This window comes from Cervus elaphus, chromosome 4 (genome assembly GCF_910594005.1).
Source record: "Cervus elaphus chromosome 4, mCerEla1.1, whole genome shotgun sequence".
Taxonomy (NCBI): domain Eukaryota; kingdom Metazoa; phylum Chordata; class Mammalia; order Artiodactyla; family Cervidae; genus Cervus; species Cervus elaphus.
Window position 1 is genome coordinate 16,513,295 of NC_057818.1, and position 13,835 is coordinate 16,527,129.

Genomic DNA, 13,835 nt, shown 5'->3' on the forward strand with positions numbered 1-13,835 from the left:
AACCAGCATCTGGGGTCTTGTCACAGAGAAGAGCCCAAGATTCAAATATTAATTTTGCTTTGCAATTTGGAGACTGCTTTGATCAGCCAGCATTGTGTCAGCATTTTACACTACCTGTTACCTCTGTGCTTTCCTCATTTACCCACCCAGATAGAGTAATTTCAGGAGGATTTGTTGCCATTCTGTGCACCATTTAATTTAGCTTTTTTTTTTTTTTGAAAGATCTGTGCCTGCCTGTTCCCATCAGTGTCTTTTTTCAGAGCAGTGGTTTTGTTTCTATGGCAACTGAAAGGTCTATTGTAATCAAATAATTGAGCCCCATTAAATTGCAATCTTCTCAGCCCCACTACAGCTTGCTCTGACTTTTATGCTGTATTATGCTGTTTTTCTTCTGTATTCTCAATCAGGCAGTTGCCATTCATTCCATTGTGATGGGCAGAGGCCACTCAAAATAACACTCTAGATGTCTAGAATAGGCATTAAAAAAGGTGATATGCCCCTCAAATGCCAAAGTCAAAATGTATATGTGCAGTTGCCCTTTTAAAAGAGCAACCCCCTCCAAATGCTTGCCTTAACAACATTCTCGTGTCATAATTGCTTTTTTTTTTTTTTTTTTTTTTTGCAAGTGGCAAATAAGTTTATTGTTAATACAATCTAGGAAGATGGGGGAAAGCCTCTTCATGTCATGAAAGGGCAAATACAGTGCAGTCTAAGCCAACTCAGGAGTCTGTCATACTCATGACAAAGTGACATGAAGACCAGAGTTAAACTGGCCTGTGATGAGAGAATCAAAGTCCACAGGGGCAGGAGGTGCCACTGTATTTGCCTTTCAATTATCTTCAGAGAGGAAATCAGGAGTTCCCTGGCCACCCGCCAGACTTAGGAAACTGCAAAATTGTTGTAAAGATTTTAAAAAGTACAGGGATTTTATAAAGTCCACATACCCCAAATCGTAGTACACGGGTCGGTATATATTAATGCTCCCAGTCACTCAGACAAGCTTACTCGAACATCCACTGCACACTCCAAGACACACATCCACACCCTCGGGCCCAGGAGCGCCCGGGGCGCCCCTCCTCCAAACCCCTCACCTATCCCGGGATCTGGCCTCCTCCGGGGTCCGCTTCCCCTTGCGCTCCCTCCGGACCCTTAGCCCGGCCAGGCGGCGAGCCAGGCGGGCCCCTAGGCCCCCGCGCCGCTCGGCCATGGCGAGGGCAAGGTCCCCGGCACTGACTGCTCCGGGGCCGCGGGGGCCACCGGATCCCGCTCATTTGCAGAGATACGCCTCCTCCGGCCCGCCCCCCCTGAGCAAACAGCGCCCAGCCCGAAGTCCGTGTGGGCGGGGGAGTGGGACCGATCCACATACTGCCCAAGCTCCAGGGCTAGGGGCTGCGCTCTGCAGGGGTCGTCTCCACCCCGCCCACCCCCTCTCCCCCCGATCCTCTCCCGCACCCCTGCCCCGCTCCCGGGGACCCAGCTCCTGGCCCTGGCCGCGCTACGTCTTTAGGCCTCCGGAAGCGCCACGGGACCCACTGGTCAGGGTGCTGGAAGACCTCAAGTTGGGCCTGCACAAGGTGGGCGGGAAAACCCATAATTGCTTTTGATTTACATCTTTGATTCTAAGTTGGATTAGGCCTTTCTCATCCCATAATAATAATACTAATAAGCTACCATATATTGAATACATACTATGTGCCAGGCTGCATGCTAAGTCTTTTTTTAAAGTTTTTAAATTTTCATTTTATATGCAAAGAGCTAGCATTGTTTCTGCATAAGGCAGATGTCTTGAATGACCCATTCAAGGAAGTTCATTTAGCCCAACTTAATGAAGCTGATGTCCTTCAAGTACTGCTGTAAACACTGGCTACACATATTGAGGCTATATTTCTGGACTAGACTGTGCTAATTTGAGCAGACCCATCAAGAGCAAAAACCCTGGCCACATTTTCTCGCACGTCTCTAGTAGAGCTGCTGGTGGCCCATGTTCTACTAGGCTTCAACAAGGCAAAAGTGCTAAGCGTTTTTGTTTTTTTTTTTTTTAATTAGTTGTTACTCAATAAACTACAAGCTTTCAAATTTTAAGTGTGGTGCATTTTCAGGCAAGGAAGCAGAGAGGACATGAGGTCCCACAGAGAAATTGGGTAGAGGGTTTTGGGCTTCCGAGGGCTATTGGTTACAGGCTATTCTCCAGGAGCAGATGCTGACACACACACAGAGGGAGAGCTGGTAGTTTATTTAAGATAGATCTGGTGTTTCTTGGGAAACATATCCTAAGAATGAAGAGACAGAGAGAAGTCTGTCCCTCTCCAGTCATCTGCTCAATATCCTCTCTAAAGTAATCCCACCTTCTTCCTTGGAAATGAGCTCTGACTGCCTGATTAAGGATGCCAAAGAAAAGCAGCATAATATGGTAAAAGAGTCAGAGCAAGAAAAACAGTTAGTGAATTAATGTCCTGATTTCCTTTTGGGGAATGATCTCTCCTCCATGGTGTGGTGTCTTTGTGGGAGAGTAAATCAACGATCCCACCACCCACTGTAGAAAGCAAAGTGACCAAGCCTGGCCCAGCTGGGAGAGGGTGAGTGGCCTAAGCGTGGCTTGGTCAACAGCCCCAGGAGTCCCTCCAACAAACATCCTTTTACTTAATTTAGCCAGAGTTAGTTTTTGTTGTTTGCAGCCAAAGAAACTAAGGTAAGGACCTAGTTCTGAGAAATAGAGGAGCACAGCTTAGTAGGACATAAGTCCATGAGAGAAGAGGGTTCAAAGGCAGATTTTTACCATTTCCAGGTATGTCAAGGCCCATCCTGGGCATGAAGAAAGAGGTAGGACCATCAGCTTCTTGATTTAAACTTCTGTCTCCTAAATATTTACAAATCATTCATCTGACAAAAGACTTAAATCCAGAATATACAAAGAACAAATGCAACTAAATAAAAAGAATACAGAAGAATCCAATCTTTAAATTGGCAAAAGATTTAAATATACAATTCAAGAAAGAAAATGTGGCTGTTGAACACATGACAAAATGCTCAATATCATTAATCCTTAGAGACATGCAAATAAAAACCACAATGATATACCAATACATACCCAATGGAATGTCTGCAATCAAAAAGACAGATATAGTAAGTGTTGGTGAAAATGTGGAGAAAACAGAACCCTCATGCATTAATACTTTTGGTGCAGTCACTTTGGGAAACAATTTGATCTTTTCTTAAAAAGTTAAACTTAAAACTTCCATATAAACCAACAATTCTACTTCTAGGTATCTACCTAAGAGAAATGAAAATATGTGGTCACACAAAGATCTGTATCCAAATGTTTACAGAAGCTTTATTCATAATAGTCAAACAAATGAAGACAATCCATACTTCGATTCTGGTGAATGCTCAGTGATTAAAAAAAAGAAGGAAGTTATGATACATACTACAAGTCAATGATCCTCAAAAACATTATGTTAAAAAGAAGACAGACACAGAGACCACATGTTGTGTGATTCCATTTACATGAAATACTCAGAAAAAACAAATCTATAGACAAATAGCCAGAGGAGGAAACGGCAACCCATGAAATGGCAATTCACTCCTGAAGAATTTCATGGGCAGAGGAGCCTGGTGGGCTACAGTCCATGGGGTCACAAAGAGTTAGACATGGCTGAGCAACTAACACAAATAGCAGATTAATGACTGCCTTTGGCTAGGGATAGGAACAGGGAAGGATTGCAAATGAACATGAAACATCTTTTTGGGATGATGAAAACATGTTCTAAAAGTGGATTTTAAAATTCTGTAAATTTGCTAAAAACAACTGAATTTTATACATAAAAATGAGTCACTTTTATAGTATATAAACTATATATGAAAGGCTATTTTTAAAAAAACCCCATCTCTCATTTCTGGGAAGAAGGCATAGAGAAGTAGTTGCTTTCTACCCATTGTCAGTTCAGTTCAGTTTAGCCGCTCAGTCATGTCCGACTCTTTGCGACCCCATGGACTGCAGCACACCAGGCCTCCCTGTCCATCGCTAACTCCTGGACTCTACCCAAACTCATGTCCATTGAGTTGGTGATGCCATCCAACCATCTCATCCTCTGTCGTCACCTTCTCCTCCTGCCCCCAATCTTTCCCAGCACCAGGGTCTTTTCAAATGAGTCAGCTCTTCGCATCAGGTGGCCAAAGTATTGGAGTTTCAGCTTCAATATCAGTCCTTCCAATGAACACCCAGGACTGATCTTTAGGATGGACTGGTTGGATCTCCTTGCAGTCCAAGGGACTCTCAAGAGTCTTCTCTAACATTGTATCTATTGTAGCTTCTACCCATTGTAGCTGACATTAAATGTTATGTCTCTGGTGTGAGGAACATGTAAATTCCTAAAACAATTAAACTAGAAGGGCCCTTATAGCAGTTTTAGTTGAATTCTCTTTTTTAAAGTGACAAAAATCCAACTTAAAATGGTTTAGTCAAAGTAACAAGTGTCAATTATCTTACACAAGTGAAAATTTCAAGGGCATGTTAGTTTCAGACACATCCGCATCCAAGGGCTCAAATGATGTCACCAGTTTTTCTCATCTTCTCTCTTTCTCTCTGTCTCTCAATTCAGATTTCCTCCTATGCCAGCTCTTGTATCCATAAGCTGGCCCCAGAAAGTTCTTTCAATACATCAGTCCCAAAGAAAAGAGATCCTTTTCCCCAATAGCTTCCACAATACCTCAAGTTGACTCTTACTAACCCAACAAACCACACTCTAATTTCTGATTCAATTGGGCAATCTGGTACACCAACATAGTTTGAGAGAAGGAAAAAATTGATTCCCAAAGGGAAAATCAAATTATAATAATCAGAAGAGGACTGGATGCTTGGCAGGCAAAAATAAGAGAAGTTCAATAGAGAAAGCATTTGGTTATACCCTGAGGCCAATAGAAAGTTGGAGGCTTGCCTAAGGCAGCAGGGAAGCTCAGAGGAGTGTGGAGATCACGGGCTTCCCCAAACCCACAAGACAAGCAAGTTTTGGCGTCCAGTGGGCGATATGGGTTATCATAGTGGAGAGGACACACCAAGTCTTCCCTCACATCAGGATATTGCATGGGTTGTTCTCTGTGCCAGACTACTGTATCAGAGGGAATCCTGGCAGTAAACAAGTGTTACATTCAAAGACGGTAACTATCTTAGTCCATTCAGGCTGCTATAATTGAATACCACAAACCGGGTGGCTTGTAGACAACAGAGATTGATTTCTCACAGTTCTAGAAGCTGCAAAGTTCAAGACTAAGGTGCTAGCAGGTTCCATGTCCGGTGAGAGACTGATTCATAGAAAGCTGCCTTTTTGCTGTGATTTCAAATGGTGGAGAGGCAAAGGATCATCCCTCCAGGATCTCCTTCCCATTCTTGGGGGCTCTGCCCTCATGACAAAATCACCTCCCAAAGGCCCCCACCTCCAAATATCATCAGATTGGAGATCAGGGTTTTTTTTTCTTTTTAATCTATTTTTTTATTGAAGGATAATCGCTTTACCGAATTTTGTTGTTTTCTGTCAAACTTTAGCATGAATCAGCCATAGGTATACATATATCCCCTCCCTTTTGAGCCCCCCTCCCGTCTCCCGCCCCCTCCCACCCCTCTAGGTTGATACAGAGCCCTTGTTTGAGTTTCCTGAGCCACACAGCAAATTCCCATTGGCTATGTATTTTACACATGGTAATGTAAGTTTCCATGTTACTCTTTCCATACATCTCACCCTCTCCTCCCCTCTCCCCGTGTCCGTAAGTCTATTCTCTATGTCTGTTGGAGATCAGGTTTTAACACATGAGTTTTGGGGAGAAATAAACATTCAGTCTATAGCAGTAACTTTTCTGAGTTTAACGATGGGACTTCTTGAAAAGTTGCAAACAGCCCTAAGGGAAACACCACCCAGAGACTACCAACAGCTGAGCTGGAATCACAGCCAGGCCTTAAAGAGGCGAAGAGGGAGCAGTTGCTGGGAAAGGGTGAGCTGGTAGTTGAAAATGAAGGGCCTCTCAGCAAAGGCAGGTTCTCCAAGAAACAAATGCCAAGATGAGATTAAACATGTTGGATCTTATTAGGGAGAACGTTTAAAAGAGAAAATGGGGAGGGGACTCAGAAAGGTGGGGAGGAGCATCAGACATGATGTAATTCAGACTCCAAATGAAGAAGAGAGGAAGAAGGATGGACTGGACTAAGGATGTTTTGTCAAGATTGTCAGGAGCCAAAATTGACAGTTAGAGGAATCCCAGATCTCTCAGGAATGCCTTAGCAACCCTACTGCACAGGCTGAACGTCTGGGAGCTGCCCATGCAAGACATGGCCTTGGAGCAATGCAGGGATGGACTTCAGAGCACAGCAGCTAGCGCCCTCAGTTAATTATGCCTCCTGCAGTCAGAGGTTGACACAGCTGTGGTCGTCCGTAGAGGAATGCCACCTCAGGCAAGGAGGGAGCAGAGGAATAAATACCACCATTCATTTGCTCCCTGCACCCCTCTCTTGCGGGTGCCTCCCATTGGCCAAACCCATTCAAGAGCCTGGAGAGACAGTCCCTGGAGGTTGTGCCTCTGGGAGCACAGAGATGAAGAATGGAAAGTGAATCCTGAGGGGGCAAACATAACTCTTCCTCCCCCACTCTCCTCCCTAATCATCTCCTACAAAACACTCATATTCCAGCTCAAATATCCCTTCTCCAGGAAATCTCACCCAGATCCACAGGGAGTAAGATCAGGGAGCACTTTTAAGCATTTTTGAAGCTTTCTGTGCCTTCTGTTGCTTATAATTATTTGTTTATAACTTTAATGGTCATAAAAATAAGTTTGAAAACTGAAACCTGATGCCCACAAAAACCTGGAGTAATACACTATGGAGAAAAGGAATTGTTGAGGGAACGTTCTTCTGCCTGCTCCTCCAGCACTGGCCTGCCTAAGGCTCTCCACACCTTTATCTTCTCTTTACCCTTCCTCCCTCCCTCTCTCTCCTTCAATTCCTTCTCCTTCTTTTTCTTCGTCCCCCCTTCTTTCTTCCTCTCATTCTCCTCTTTCTCCTTTTCCTCCTCCTTGTTTTTCTTCTTTCTTCTCTTCTTCTTTCTGTCTCTCCTTCCTCCTTCTCTAGGATTGTCTTTTCCACCAAATGGAAAAGCCAAAAGTCTTTCATTTTATAAATGAGGATTAAGGAACACCACCAACCTGAGTCAGTGACTGAAAATGGGCATTCAGTCCAGTTTCATCTGTATTTCCAAGTATGGCCAAGCTTTATATCTCCTATCCAACTCCCCAAATGAGGAGTTTGTCTTCAAGCACTCAACACCCTCATCTCTTGGTACAAAAAGAAAAGGAATTGGGTAAAAATCAGTGTTCAGGAAATCAGGCAGAGGTTGGGCTGACAGCCCCATTCTTCCTGATTCTGAGACTAATTATAGGTCTTGAAGTTACAGGCCAAGGTCGTGATAAGTGATATCAGTGAGCCAAGGCCTGATATAAGTCAGCAATGAGTGGTGAGGACTATGGATTGTTCCCTCATTTTAGTGGGCATTTGTTACTTAGGTCCCCTCTTCTAATAAGAATCAAGACAGAAAATCTCCTGAAAAATGCAGAAAAGCAGTTCTTAATGGTATTACTGGAGCCCATGGATCCAGCTCTGCTAGCTATTTAGGATATTTCAGTCATGCAAATGGATACCCTCCTTTTCTGTTCCTGCTGGGCAGAAATGTAGGGGCCTGGGCTGACAACCCCAGGTCCAGCTGTTTGTCCTTCCCCACACAGTTTCACCGTCATTAGTTTCTCTGAGCACCAGAATGTCCCTGAAACATCCCTATGACAGCATCCTCATTTTTGGATAAACCGAACAAACTGGGGCTCAGCAACCCCCCAGGATCCAGTGGCTTCATACCAATGTCTGGATTTCTTATTTTTAATTTTTATTGGCATAGAGCTGCTTTACAATGTTCTGTTAGTTTCTGCCATGCAGCAAAGTGAATCAGTTACATGTATACATATATCCACTTTTTTAAAGATGTCCTTCCCGCTTAGGTCAGCACAGAGCACTGAATAGAGTTCCCTGAGCTATATTGTAGGTCTTCATTAGTTATCTATTTTGTACATACTAGTGTATATACGTCAGTCCCAATTTCCCAATTTATCCCACACCCTCTCCCCCCACTTGGGTTACCACTCAGTAACTGTAAGTTTGTTCTTTACATCTGAGACTCTCTCTTTTGCAAATAAGCTTGTCTGTACCATTTTTCTATATTCCACATATAAGCAATATTATATTTGTTTTTCTCTTTCTGACTTACTTCACTCTTTATGACAGTCTCTAGGACCATTCATGTCCCTGTAAATGGCACTATTTCATTCCTTTTTATGGCTGAGTAATATTCCATTGAGTTTATATACACCACACCTTCTTTATCTGTTCCTCCATTGATGGACATTTAGGTTGCTTTCATGTTCTGGCTATTGTAAATAATGTTGCAGTGAACATCAAAGTGCACACATCCTTTCAAACTGTGGTTTTCTCTGGATATATGCCTAGGAGTGGGATTGCTGGGTCATACAATAGCCCTATTTTTAGTTTTTAAAGAAACCTCCATACTGTTCTCTATAGTGGCTGTACCAATTTACATTCCCACCAACAGCGTAGGAGGGTTCCCTTTTCCCCATACCCACTCTAGGATTTATTGTTTGTAGAGTTTTTTGAAGACAGCCATTCTGATTAGTGTGAGGTGATACCTCATTGTAGTTTTGATTTGCATTTCTCTAATAATTAGTGATGTTCAGCATCTTTTCATGTGTTTGTTGGTTATCAAGTATCTTTTTTGGAGAAAAATCTTTTCAGGTCTTCCACCCATTTTTTTGTTTGGGTTGTTTGTTTTTTTAATATTGAGATGCATGTGCTGTTTGTACATTTTGGAGATTAATCCCTTGTCTGTAGCTTCATTTGAAAATATTTTCTCCCATTCTGAGGGTTGTCTTTACATTTAGTTTGTCTTTTCTGTTGCTGTGCAAAAGCTTTTAAGTTTAATTAGGTCTCATTTGTTTACTTTTGTTTTTATTTTCATTACTCTGGGTAGTGGGTTGAAATCTTGCTGTGATTTTTCAGTGTTCTGCATATATTTTCCTCTATAAATGTTTTATAGTATCTGGCCTTACATTTAATTCTTTAATCCATTTTGAGTTTTTTCTTTTGTGTGTTAAAGAGTGTTCTGTTTTTATTCTTTTACATGTATCTATCCAGTTTTTCCAGCACCACTTATTGAAGAGACTGCTTTTTCTCTGTTGTATATTCTTGCCTCTTTTAGATGGCCATAGGCACATAAGTTTGTCTTTGGATTGTCTATCCTGTTCCTTTGATCTATATTTCTGTTTTTGTGCCAGTACATACTGTTTTGATTACTGTAGCTTTGTAGTATAGTCTGAGGCTGGGGAGTCTGATTCCTCCAGCTCCATTTTTCTTTCTCAGGATTACTTTTGATGTTTGGAGTCTTTTGTGTTTCCATCTAAAATGTAAAACATTTTGTTTTAATTCTGTGGAAAATGCCCTTGGTAATTTGACCAAGATTCATTGAATACATAGATTGCTTTGTACAGTATAGTCATTTTCACAATATTGAGTCTTTCAATCCAAGGACATGGTATAACTCTCCATTTGTTTGTGTCATCTTTGATTTCTTTCAGAGCCTGGATTTCAATCCAGGACTTCTATCTCCAAGCCCAGTGCTGTGAGTCCTCATCTCCCCAAGAGAGGATCACTTCTCTTCCAATGCCGTGCCAGTCAAGAAACAACTTGCCCCAAGTACAATCCTTTCATCAAGATAGTTTAAGTAAGCACAATTTTCTGAAATAGATCACTTTGACCTGATACGTGCACATTGGACAAAGTAACAATTGTGTGTGTTCATAAAGACTAATATTGATGGGGAATGTTTTTTTAAAGCAGAGACTATTTGCTACCTACTTTTATTATAATGGGTTCTGGGGAATGAATTTGACGAGAATAAGACACATGACACAGCACAGCACACAAATGAGAACGCCTTCCAGCAAAGTGGCAGAGAAACAGCCGAGCTATTTATCACAAGAACAAACAGGACAGCATCCCCAAAGTGTATTGTATGAGCCATTAATCTCTAGGGATGTTAAGGCAAGCTGGTGAACGGTGTCCAATTCGTGATCTCCGAAGAAGAAGATTTAACTTCGGGACCAGGGACCAGTCTTGATCACTCAAGAACTTTTGTATAGCAGAGTTTTATTAAAGTATAAACAGGGACAGAGAAAGCTTCTGACATAGACATCAGAAGGGGGATGGACTGTGCCTCCCTTGATAGTGTTAGCAAGGGAGTTATATTTACTACAATAAATCAAAAGAATGTCTCAAGGTTGTAAAGATCTTACTAGACCCACTCCCATAATTTACATTTTAAGATAACAGGATTAGCCAGAAGGTTATCAGGAAGGAGAAACTGTCCTCAAGCAGGATACATTGTTGTTTTATAATCCTTAGTACAGAGTTTAAACTGAGTTGTTTATTGTGTAATCATCAGTTCTGGGCTTAAAGAAAAAACATTTTATGTGACTAAGACTAAGGAATGTAGAGAAAAAAGATGTTTGTCCTTTCCTCCTCCTTGAGAATTCCAAACCCCTATCTCCTCCGGGACCCCAAACTTCTTATCAACCTGCCTGGGAATTAACTCTCTCAGTGGGAAAAGGGTATTAATGTCAAATAACAATAGGGCAGTGGCATACACTACCCGTTCTGAAGGATTCACTGACAATCCTGAAATAAACCTGTTTAACATGGGTGTCTCAAAACTTATGGTAACAAGGACATCAAAGTATAGAGTTATCTGGCTACAATAGAAATCAACAAAAGCTAGCATGCAGAAATGGGGGAAGCTATAGGTTAGCTTGTAGAAAACATACACTGTTTTTTTAAATATTAATTTGTGTCAGCAAGCTTTCCATGTCTTGTACCAATATGCATATGTTCCCTTCATTCTTTCAAATTGCTCCAAGATATTTCATTGAATGGACGGGTATCAATATCTATTACTATGAAACAAACTATCCTAAAACTTAGTGACCTAAAGAGGTCAGCTGCACAGTTCTTCTGGTCTGATTCAATCTGATTGATTGCTGATGAGCTTTTTCATGCATCTGTGGTTAGCAGACAGGTCAGCTGGAGAGAGATGGTCTAGGATGGCCTAGGATTGTTGTTGTTGTTGTCCAGTCACTAAGTCCTGTCCAGTTGCTAAGTCCTCTTTGCAACCCCATGGATTGCAGCATGCCTGTCCTTCATTATCTCCCAGAGACTGTTCATTCATATCCATTGAGTCAGTGATGCTATCTAACCATCTCATCCTCTGCTGTCCCCTTCTCCTTTTGCCTTCAATCTTTTCCAGCATCAGGGTCTTTTTTAATGAGTCAGCTCTTTGCATCAGGTGACCAAAGTATTGGAGCTTCAGCTTCAGCATCAGTCCTTTCAATGAATATCCAATGATGATTTCCTTTAGGATGGACTGGTTGGATCTACTTGCAGTCCAAGGGACTCTCAAGAGTCTTCTCCAACACCACAGTTGGAAAGTGTCAATTCTTTGGCACTCAGTCTTCTTCCTGGTCCAACTCTCACATCCATACATGACTACTGGAAAAACCACAGCTTTGATTATACAGACCTTTGTCAGCAAAGTAATGTCACTCCTTTTTAATACACTGTCTAGGTTTTTCATAGCTTTTCTTCAAAGAGCAAGCGTCTTTTAATTTCATGGCTGCAGTCACCATGAGCAGTAATTTTGGAGCCCAGGAAAATAAAATGTCACTGCTTCCATTTTTTCCCTTCTATTTGCTATGAAGTGATGGAACCAGATGCCATGATCTTGGTTTTTTGAATGTTGAGTTTTAAGCCAGATTTTTCCACTCTCTTCTCTCACACCAAGAGGCTCTTTAGTTCCTCTTCTCTTTCTGCCATTAGAGTGGTATCATCTGCCTATTTAAAGTTGTTGATATTTCTCCCGGCAATCTTGATTCCAGTCTGTGATTCATCCAGCCTGGCATTTCACATAATGTACTCTGCATATAAGTTAAATAGAGATAATATATAGACTTGACGTACTCCTTTCCCAATTTTGAACCAGTCAGTTGTTCCATTAAGGTTTTAACTACTGCTTCTTGACTCATATACAGGTTTCTCAGCAGACAAGTAAGGTGGTCTGGTATTCCCATCTCTTGAAGAATTTTCCACAGTTCATTGTGACCCACATAAAGCTTTAGCATAGTCAATGAAGCAGAAGTAGATGTCTTTCTGGAATTGCCTTGCTTCTCTATGATCCAATGAATGTTGGCAATTTGATCTCTTGTTCCTCTGCCTTGTCTAAATCCAGCTTGTACATCTGAAAGTTGGTACTGCTGAAGCCTAACTTGAAGGATTTTGAGCATTAACTTGATAGCATGTGAAATGAGTGCAACTGTACAGTAGTTTGAATATTCTTTGGCATTACCCTTCTTTGGGATTGGAATGAAAACTGACCTTTTCTAGTCCTGTGGCCACTGCAGTTTTACAAATTTTCTGACATATTGAGTGCAGCACTTTCACAGCATCAGCTTTTAGGATTGCCAATAGTTCAGCTGGAATTCCATTACCTCCACTATCTTTGCTTGTAGTAATGCTTCCTAAGACCCATTGACTTCACACTCCAGGATGTCTGGCTTTAGGTGAGTGATCAGCCAATCATGGTTATCCAGTTCATTAAGACCTTTTTTGTATAGTCTTAGTATTAGTCGCTCAGTCATATCTGACTCTTTGCAACCCCATGGGTTGCAGCCTGCCAGGCTCATCTGTCCATGGAATTCTCCAGGCAAGAATACTGGAGTGAGTAGCATTTCCTTCTCCAGGGGATCTTCCCAACCCAGGGATCAAACCCACATCTGCATTGCAGGCAGATTCTTTATCCTGCATTGCAGGCAGATTCTTTACCCTCTGAGCCACCAAGGAAGTCCCTTTTTTGTATAGTTCTGTGTATTCTTGCTGTCTCTTTTTAATCTCTTCTGCTTCTTGCATTTTCTGTCCTTTATTGTGCTCATCTTTGCATGAAATGTTCCCTTGATTTCTCCAGTTTTCTTGAGGGGATCTCTTATCTTCCTATTCTATTGTTTTCCTCTATATCTTTGCATTGTTCACTTAAGAAGGCTTTCTTATCTCTCCTTGCTACTATCTGGAATCTTGCATTCAGTTGGGTAAATCTTTTCCTTTCTCCCTTGCCTTTCACTTCTCTTCTTTTTCTCAGCTATTTGTAAAGCCTCCTCAGACCACCACTTTGCCTTCTTACAGTTCTTTTTCTTTGGGATGGTTTTGGTCACTGCCTCCTGTAAAATGGTACAAACCTCTGTCCATAGTTCTTCAGACACTCTTCAGAGTGTCAGACAGAACACATAGTGTTCTTCAGACACTACCAGATCTAATCCCTTGAATCTATTTGCTACCTCCACTGCATAACCATAAGGGATTTGATTTAGGTCATACCTGAATTGCCTGGTGGTTTTCCCTGCTTTCTTCAATTTAAGCCTGAATTTTGCAATAAGGAGCTCATGATCTGAGCCACAGTCAGCTCTAGGTCTTGTTTTTGCTGACTGTATACAGCTTCTCCATTTTCGGCTGCAAAGAATATAATCAATCTGATTTCGGTATTGACCATCTGGTGATGTCCATTTGCCTTTTCATACTATTCATGGGGTTCTCAAAACAAGAATACTAGAGTGGGTCACAATTTCCTCCTCCAGTGGACCACGTTTTGTCAGGACCCTCCACTATGGCCACCCGTCCATCTTGGGTGGCCCTATAC

The 13,835-nt window shown here is 41.8% G+C and overlaps 1 pseudogene; it reads right to left on the reverse strand.

Moving 5' to 3' along the window:
• Positions 1-1,812: 1,812 nt before the first annotated feature.
• On the reverse strand, positions 1,813-1,983 carry LOC122691460 (annotated as a pseudogene).
• Positions 1,984-13,835: the final 11,852 nt, after the last annotated feature.